Source organism: Ursus arctos, unplaced genomic scaffold (assembly GCF_023065955.2).
Source record: "Ursus arctos isolate Adak ecotype North America unplaced genomic scaffold, UrsArc2.0 scaffold_25, whole genome shotgun sequence".
NCBI lineage: Eukaryota > Metazoa > Chordata > Mammalia > Carnivora > Ursidae > Ursus > Ursus arctos.
This window is the reverse complement of record NW_026622930.1, coordinates 44,652,949-44,660,369: the sequence shown is the minus strand read 5'-3', so window position 1 is coordinate 44,660,369 and position 7,421 is coordinate 44,652,949.

Sequence of the window (7,421 nt, the reverse complement as noted above, 5' to 3'; positions counted from 1 at the left end):
GGCAAGGTTTTTAAAGGACACGTGGGACCAGAAATATTGCTGCGGTCATTTTTAGAAAGCACAAGTTGTCATAGGTATTTAAGATCTCCTAAGCACCCTGAGGAGGTAAAATAAACTAATAAGTACAATGGGATCCCATTTATGGTTTATAAAAAGTAAAACAAAACCATATTTCCAAATGTACATACGTTGTTTAACAATAAGTGTTTTTCAAATGACATGTTTGAAGTGTAATCTGGGTGGTTAGCCAAAGAAGCAATGATCTGTTCAAGCCATGCAGGAAAAAATGACCAAAATGGCCCCACACAATTTCCCCAAACATATTTAAGGTTAATTTTTTAGAAAAATGTCTCTCCTTATCTGTGGACTATAACCCTGTCCTAAAAAAGATGTGACTCCATTGTAATGAATGAGTGGCAACAAGTCTTAGTATTCTTTCCATACTGTAACTTGGCACTGAGCTTTCTCACACGGAGGGGCGCACTCAATGTTGTCTCACAGGTATTTTCAGAAAGATGAGAGTTAGAAAGACCTCCTTGAGGTCAGTAACTGAGTCTTTTTATTATTCACGTATCTAATACATAAGAGGAGACTTGTTTGTTTGTTTTTACTACACTATGCTACTCTCTCAGCAGTCTAGGATGTGTCTATCATTACAAAGTAAATTCTGGCCTCCTTGCTAGTTAATAAGCAAATAAGATCTCTGATATCTAAGCTCCAGTGACTCCACTTTATATGCCAGTATTAAAATCCCAATGGTGATCTCCTAAGTCAGAAGACTTCTCTAAGAAATCTGTCTTTATATTCATAAAAGTCTTTTCTTTTTTACTCGTGTTTCGGAGTACTGTGGCAGCATTATGTTAGGTATGGAAATAGGATTGGTTCACTCTAATGCTTTAGGCATATTTGCCTAATATGAGGCTCTGAAAAGACAACTATCTCTGTGAACAATGATTTCAGAGGAAGGAATGGTCTCGGGACAGGGGAGGTATAACCAGTGATAGTCTTCTATCTGGATAATTGGTATTTTCATTGTTTTGTCATATCTTATGATACAATAGTCACTTGTTTACTATTGTCTTTGTTCTCTTTTGAACAATGAAAGGACACACCTTAAGTTTTTTAGAAGAAAAAACTCATTAAATCAATTAAAATAACCAACATTAATTTTGAAAAAATATCCTAAAGCAACTTCCTGAAGGAGCAAAGTTCCTTCGTAATTCTGTCAGGTAGACATTTTTCTCTTGTTGGCCAGGTTGAGGAGGGAATCCTAGCTGTGCACCTACCTGAAAGGCAGCTGTGGGAATGAAGATGTTAATAACGGAGAGATGTTTAAGTTCTCCTGACTCAGCAGGATCTCATGTTATGTGCCATAGGCACACATACTGAATAATTTAAATATTTGTGTAGTTTTATTTTACATGCCATGTGACTCTTAATCCCACTACTCCTATCTATTATACATAAAGCCTTGAATATGAATGTCCTTCGCTTTGTTTTATCCTAGATGAAAGAAAGGGGATACATCATATTTGAGATTTATAGCATTTAATCAAAGGATGAATATTGTTTTACCACCTATAATCCTGGAACACTGTGAGATTCCCAGGTAAAGTGCTTTCATTAACAATTTGATTCTTCTGTTTGAATTTGAGGGAGTGACAGTCTGTTCTTTAACCCTCTGACCCTTTGAGAACAGTGGTTGGCAGTCCCATTGCTGGCATAGATTTCGTTTGTATGACGAAGGCCTTGGGGGTGTATGAGGAACCAGAGAAGACTGTGGTCAAATGGTCGCTATTTCCGTTACTTCCAATCTCATACTTTCATAACCTGAGGGCACGGACAGGCTGATTCTTCTACCTCCACCTGGGCAGGTGAGAGGTGCTGAAGAGAACATATATTCCTATATATTAAAGCCATTGAAAATTCTTGGTCTCCAATTTAGCTATGGCCTCAGCTATCAGTACTCTAGCGATGATTTTACCAGTTTCCAGGCTAGCTTCATCCAACAGCAACTAACTTTGACCACTACTTGCTTCACACTCTCTACAGCAGATGACCCTGCTTCCTGTTCACTAGGAAAAATGAACTATTCCAAAGGTGAACTCCCTCCACCCCCACCCCCCATGTCAATAAATGCATCTATATCTGAACTTACCCTTATCTCCTTCTCCCCCCCCCAAAAAAAAAACATTAGAGGGTTGAAGATGGCCCATTTCTTCAAGACTTATACCTCCCTCTACCTGTGAACTTGATGTCATCTCTTTCAGCCTCCTTTGGTACCTGTCCCATCATTGTTCTCTCTCCTGAATTTTCGGTGGTATCTTTGCTGGCTATTGCCTCAAAGTTTATAAATACCCTGCCTCCGGAGACTCCTGCTAACTTTCTCTCTCTCCTTTCCAGCACAGTGAAACTACTAATCTGCGATAATAGTCACTGTCTCCACTCAGATGCAAGTTTGCTCTTTAGCCTATCCGTGGCCCTTCCACCTCAACCCTTCCACTAACACCTCCCTGGCAGAAGTCACCTGTTATGTCCCAAAGGTGAGACCCATTACACTCTTCAACTCTCATGTCACTTTATGTTCCCATGGCACCTGATCTTGCATGCCCTTCCGAAACTCTTCCCTTGGCTTCTGTCACACCATACTTCTTTGCCCTCCTTCTCTGAACATTCCTTCTCAGTTCTTCTTGACATATAGTGGTCTGTAATCGCCACAGCAGCAGCGAGCATGTATTGCCGGCCTACCGTATATTAACTATGTTATAGGCAATAGCCCACTTTGGTTCTCACAATAATGCTATGAAATACGCAGTGTGAATTGGGGGTTAGAAGCCAGACCAGAATTGGGTCACCAGCCTGTTCCTGAGTCAGTCACTGGAAACCCAGTCAGTGGGTTTACTCTTAAATCAATGAGGCCTATTTGTGGCTGAGAGTAAGATGAGCTTCTCCTGATACGTAGTATTGGGGGTAAAAGGGATGTGAAGAAATGTCTATGATAAAATTGGGGCTCAGATTCTGGCTCTGCCACGTACTAGCTCTGTGACCTTGGACAACTTAAAATCTCTGAGCTTCAGATTGTTCTTATTGAATGCAGATAATACTACATGCCTCATAGGGGTTGGGAAGGGTTAAATGAATTAATATACGTAAAGTGTTTAGCCTAGTAGAAGCACATGGTGTGCCCTCAGTAAATGTTAGCCAGTCTCCCAACCCACCCGTCTATCCTCAACATTTCTGCCACTGCTGTCCTCATAAAATGCAAACTATGTCCATCTCCTGCTTAAACTTCTTCAGTGACTCCCCATTGCCTAATAATCAAATCTGGGTTAGGGTGCTGTGGTCACAAAAACCAGAAAAACCAACTCAATCTAGCTCTTCAAAAAGTAAGGGAGTGAACTAGATCGTGCAAAAGACTATGAGAGGCAGGGCGACGTTCAGGTTGAATTGGTTCGATGATATTTGAGAACCCAGGTTTCTCTCTCTCTCTCTTGCCATTCAGAGTCAGCTCCATCCTAAAGCTGCTTCCTTCATAGTTATAATATGGTTGCCATAAGTGTTTGGGGCTATGTATTTCCTGATTCATGCCCAGTGAGAGGAAGGAGAGGCTTTCAGTAACTCACAAAGAGTTACTTTCCCAGAAGCCTCTAGCAGACCTCTCTTGGTGTGTCATTTATCAGAATTGGTCATGTGCTATTCCCAAGTCTGTCACTGGAAAGAGACTAAGTGTACCCCCACTTAGGCTACCTGGAACTAGGAGAGAGTAAGCGTCTTTGGAGGTGTATGTGTGGTGGGGGAAGGGTGTATACCAAACAAAATGGAGTTTCTGTTAGAAGAATGGGGAATGGATGCTAGGAGGCCACATTCTATGTTCACTGCATAGACATTCTATGTTCACTGCATAGACAGTTCATAGTTCATTATAGATAAGGGGTTGGTGGGCAGGTTGTTGCAGCTTGTGGGTTAGAGCTCTATTATGTATTTGTTTTGCAGAGAGAGCATGAGCAGGGGGGAGGGGCAGGGAGAGAGGGAGAAGCAGATTCCCCGCTGAATAGGGAGCCCAAGGCTGGGCAATCCCAGGACCCCGGGATCATGACCTGAGCCAAAGGCAGCCGCTTAACCGACTGAGTCACCCAGGCGCCTCCAGAGCTCTACTTCTATATATGTCTGGCCATTGTTGACTAGTATAGTCAGTATCTCAGGGTAGAAGTCAGGAATGTGGTAGAGGGTCCAAGAGAGAGTTTCGAGGTGCTAGAAATATTCTATAATCTATATTTTGACCTGAGTGCTGGTTATTACATGAGTGTATACTTTTTGTGAAAATTTATTGTTCCATAAATTTATGATCTGTGATATAAATACAAAATTTAATTTTTAATAAAGAATTTCACGAAAAGTAAAAAAAAAATCACAGATGCATTTTTTACTATAAAAATGAATGCTACACACACATGGCAGACTGAATTGTTCGGGCTGTAGGTCATCACAGCCTGCATGAAATGCTTTAGTGAAGAGATAACTTTCATCGGGGACCAGAGTCTGGAAACCAGTCCAGGAAAAGCAAGTGATTTTGTAGACTTTATTCGAATATTGCACTAAAATACAAACTATGTGAAGTGGTTGTTTTATTACTTTCTTTCCGAATGGGAAAATATAGAAACAGCCAAGACATTAAAAAGCTAGGTTTAGAAAGCACAAAAAGAGAGTAGTGCTATTAGCATCGCTGGGCTCATTGGGAATGTGTAAGTCTCTAGTCCTAATATATTTTGATTTATTACTCATTTTAGTATGTGGACAAAATTGTAAAATCTAAAATGCAACCACAGAAAGAAATAAAGAGAATATGATAACCAAGATATTTGGTCCATTTCTGTACTGCCGACGAAGCCTCCAAGTCATCTGTAAACTCAGCCGCTTCTCCGAATTCTCACACGAGAAACCTTTGAAGTTCAGGGAGTGGTTAATGGTCCCTTTGATCTTCTTAGTCTTTTTGCACTTCAGGGAGCTTTGGAGCAGGGCAATTTTGCTTATCACTGGACCTATTGTTAAACAAAAACAACAACAAAAAGCAACTTCCTAGATCTATTGAGATAGGTGGTACAGGTGAGGGACTTTCCCAGACTCGCGGTCGGACTGCTGCTGCTGGTGGCTTGTTTCAAGAGGTAATTCTGCCTACGTTAGCCTCTCCCCCAATCAACTTCCGGTACCTATATGGTTCGTTAATTGCCTCCAGCCCATCCTTTAGTCTTTTTTTAAAAATGTCATCTCATTTGTGCTTGGCACAATAATAAGTGCATTAATTGACTTTCCAAACCATTTCATAAAATATTCTTTGTCTTCCCTCGAGAAATACAAAAAACTCTGAACATGAGGATATCGGAGAAGTCAAATTCAAAATGATTATAGTTTTGTAGTGTCTTCTAGTAGCATCTGCAATAAAGGTCATTGCATTAGTAAATCTATTAAGTATAAAATATTTGTATTATTAAATCTATTCAGTAAAATATTTTAAGTATATATGTGCTGTGTGAAAAATATTCATACCTAGCCTTTAGTCTTAAAACAATTTTTGAAACAACTACCTACCCACAAAGGAATTCGTCTTATTCTAAAGATTTTTTGATAACTTTCAGTGTTTTAACTGAAGTAACACATACTTATTCTGAGAAATGCTAAAAAGTATAAGGAAGAAAATTATGTTACGTGTGATGACTCTCAGAAATAATCACGATATACATTTTGATGCATTTTCTTCCAATCTTTGTATTATGTAAATGTATGACATGTACTTTTATATGTAGGAGAGATTACCTTGTTCTGTATATGTAGTTTGTAATACTTTTATAAAAATTTGGTATTATATTATCTTCTTATGTCTTTAAAGATTGTAATTATTTTATGAATCATAATTGATTTATTCCCCTATTGTTGGATGAAAATATCTTTTTTTTAACAATTAGAAACAATTGGTTAGGGGGCGCCTGGGTGGCACAGCGGTTAAGCGTCTGCCTTCGGCTCAGGGCGTGATCCCGGCGTTCTGGGATCGAGCCCCACATCAGGCTCCTCCGCTGTGAGCCTGCTTCTTCCTCTCCCACTCCCCCTGCTTGTGTTCCCTCTCTCGCTGGCTGTCTCTATCTCTGTCGAATAAATAAAATCTTTAAAAAAAAAAGAAACAATTGGTTAATGTATCAGAGTGTCCCCTTTTCCCCCCATAAGGGGTTTGAAAAATTAATTTGAAAAATCTCTGGAAGCATATACACACAGGCACATGTATCTGTTAAGCGAGAATAGGCTTCAGAACTGCAGTGCTGAATGAAGAACTCACAGCGTCCCCAGGACCACCATCATCGCAACATATCCTCTTTATATTAATACGCACTTGATATTAATACGCACTTTCATCCATTAGAGAACCTCTTTAGAGAGAAAGTTTTGGGGAAGTTGAATAGAATCAAGCTATCTCACTTAATTCATCCATTCATTCATTTATCCAGCAAACACCTGTTGCCCCCCTGTTAGGCATCGTAGGTATCGAGGTGAAGGGCAGACTCAGCCCTTGCCTTGAGCAGAGCCTACAGTCCAAATAAAGACAATCGAAGCAGAGAATTTAAGAACACACACAAAGGGCTGTGATAGGGAAAGCTGGGATTATGGTAGCTGCACATAGAGGGGCAGCTGCGTTTTCCCAAAGAAGGCAACATTTAACCAGAGACTTGAAAAGTAAGCAGGAGTTGGGGCGCCTGGGTGGCTCAGTCATTAGCATCTGCCTTCTGGCGTGGGGAGCCTGCTTCTCCCTCTCCCTCTCCCTCTCCCTCTCCCTCTCCCTCTCCCTCTCCCTCTCCCTCTCCTTCTCCCTCTCCCTCTCCCTCTCCCTCTCCCTCTCCCTCTCCCTCTCCCTCTGCTTGTGTTCCCTCTCTCACTGTGTCTCTCTCTGTCAAATAAATAAAAAAATCTTAAAAAAAAAAAAAAGTAAGCAGGAGTTAACCAGACAAGAGACAGGATGGGCAAAGCTTGGGGAAGATCAGAATGCCTGGAAGGTGGAGGGAGAAAGCAGAAGAGGAAGCTGGCTGTGTGTAGCTGACGTCGGATCATCAAGGGCCTTGTCAACCCCCATAAATTTAGAGTTTATCTCCAAAGGTACTGAGAATCTGTGGAAGGTTTGTTCTTTGAAAAGACCACTCTCTCCGCAGTCTGAAAACTGGGTGGGAATGCGAGTTAAGGGAATCAAGGACTGCCGCTGAACTACAGGTGGCAAGAGCAGCCCTTCAGCTGCGGTGCGCCTGAGGGGTCCTAGGTGACGGCTGGACACGAAGTTCTGTAATCATCCTTCTCATTCAGCCATTCATCGCATTCAGCTTTTGACCCTTTCAAACCAACCTAACGTATATTAAGCACCAAATAAATGGTTGTTGCTTTGTTTG